This window comes from Pan paniscus, chromosome 6, assembly GCF_029289425.2.
Source record: "Pan paniscus chromosome 6, NHGRI_mPanPan1-v2.0_pri, whole genome shotgun sequence".
NCBI lineage: Eukaryota > Metazoa > Chordata > Mammalia > Primates > Hominidae > Pan > Pan paniscus.
In genome coordinates this window covers 77,535,606-77,537,888 of record NC_073255.2, presented here as the reverse complement: position 1 = coordinate 77,537,888, position 2,283 = coordinate 77,535,606, and the positions used below count along the sequence as shown (strand labels likewise).

General features: G+C 45.0%; 1 long non-coding RNA gene across 1 annotated transcript; it reads right to left on the bottom strand.

Annotated features, from left to right (window-relative positions):
* Nucleotides 1-774: 774 nt before the first annotated feature.
* On the bottom strand, nucleotides 775-1,990 carry LOC130541704 (uncharacterized). The gene is made up of 2 exons (XR_008955797.1): nucleotides 1,646-1,990; nucleotides 775-1,127 (listed from the first exon to the last, which is right to left on the bottom strand). It is a non-coding gene; the product is annotated as an uncharacterized LOC130541704 (long non-coding RNA).
* Between the last annotated feature and the right edge of the window lie 293 nt (nucleotides 1,991-2,283).

Here is a 2,283-nt window from a genome sequence, read left to right as displayed (position 1 = left end):
TGGGATTACAGGCGTGAGCCACCGTGCCCTGCCTATATTATATATTGTTATAGAAACACATCTGTATGATACAAATATGACCTATGTGTGAGTAAGAACTGAATGAGGATTTCAGCTGTGCCCACTGTAGGGGAGATAGGTATTGAAGTTTGAATCCAGCCCAATTAAAACGCTTTGTAAACAGTAACATCGCTCTTCAAAGCTACACAATGGAATTGAGAGTCTCTATAATGATTCTTTACAGTTTTAGTACACAACTTTAAAATTCATGAGACGTGTGAGGAAACACGAAAATGAGATCCATACACAATTTAAAAAGCAGGCAGTAGAAGTGATCCTAAGATATTCAAGGTGTTCTAATTCAGGATGTTTAAAGGCAGCTATTATAAATCTGTTCATGGGGGTAAAGGAAAATATTTTAAGAGATGTGGAACCTAAGCAAAGAAATGGAAATTATGAAACAATAGGAAGATAAGGAAATTAAAAGAAATACTTTTGAGCTTATTCAAAGATTAGAAACAGAAGACAGAGCAATAGAAATTGCCCATTCTGAATAAAAGAGAGAAAAAGCTTAAAGAAAATGAAGAGTCTTAGAGACCTGTAGAGTGATTGAGTCCAAGTTGGAGAGGGGACAGAAAAATTAAATGAGGTACAAAGTAAATCACCAACTAATAGCTAAAAACTTCCAAAAATTGGTCAAACCCCCCAGTTTTTATACCCAACATGTCAACAAACCCCTCCAAAAAATATAAATAAAACCATACCAAGGCCATATTGTGATTTAGGAGACTGGCAAGGCAGAGCTTTCTATTGACTTGCTGTGATTTCTAATTTTAACTACTTAGAAGAGTGAAAAATAGGTTCTCCTTAGAGTTTCTTTTTTTTTTCTTGGAGAAAAAAAAGTATTAAAGGCAGATGAGTTTCCAGCTTCCTCTTAAATTTCCAGTGTCTTACTTAGGAAATTATTTGAATTTGTTTCTTCCAAATCCTGCAGTAATACTGATGCTCCAGAAAGGCGTCCCATGGAGATTCTGCTCTTGTGCATCCATCCGGCACGGAGCTGAAGCTGTGCCTCCTCTAGTTTCATTAGCGTTTAGTCGTGGGGTACTTCGAGTTAATCTGGAAAACTAAATGTTAAAATGGATTCAGGCCGGGCGCGGTAGCTCACGCCTGTAATCCCAGCACTTTGGGAGGCCGAGGTGGGCGGATCACTTGAGGTCAGGAGTTCGAGACCAGACTGGCAAAAATGGCAAAACCCCATCTGTACTAAAAATACAAAAATTAGCCAGGTGTGGTGGCAGGTGCCTGTAATTTCAGCTACTGGGAAGGATGAGGCAGGAGAATCTCTGGAACACGGGAGGCGGAGGTTGCAGTGAGCCTGGATTCAGTCACCGCACTACAACCTGGGCTACAGAGCGAGACTCCATCTCAAAAAACGAAAAAGAAAAATGGATTCAAAGAATTATCACTGTTAAGTTCCACCAGCAAATTACTAAACGTGGTTCCAAAGGAATATTTAAAAAGGGAAATTAAGTGTTACCAAGAAAGCCCTATTTACAGCAGAAACACAGACACTGTTCGTGACCTCACTACACAAACTTCCTTCATGTGTTGGGAGGGACCAAGGGGCTCTCTGGTCCTGCACCTGCATTAATTACTTCCAGGAGGTCCACGCTAGGACCCCAAGGCCTGGGAACCAGCCTGGGTCAGGGGCAGAGAAGTGGTGAACGTGGCTCCAAGGGGCACTCCTGAGGTGCAGAGGAGGATTTGTGACAGCCCAGAGGATAGAGGAAATGGTGGCTTTGAAAAGGCAAGTGCCAGTTTATCAGGAACCATGTATCTCCATTTCTGGCAGTGAACTGACGGTTTCAGACACTCATGAGAAAGCGTCCTACGTGGAATGCCCAGAAGTCGGAGAACTGTCAGACATCTGGCCGTTAGCCACATGCCTACGCAGGGGCTACAGTGCGCATGTCCGAAGGGGCGTGTCAGGGGTGGGGCGAGGAGGAGGTGCCGTTCCGATGGAGAGACGGTGCCGAGGGAAGGGGCGGGGCGAGGAGAAGGGGCAGAGCCGAGGGAAGAGGCGGGGCGAGTCCAGCTCCAGGAGGAGGAGCGTTACTATGGGAACCTTGACAGGTTTGTGAGCAGCTCCCTGTCCCCTGCTGCTCCGTGAGGAATCAAACTTCTGGCACTGACGAAGCATGAAGCCAGCATCTTAGGGGGAGGTAGTGACATAATTACAAGATACGATCAGCCACCCTGGTCCCGCTGTCGCCTGGCAGG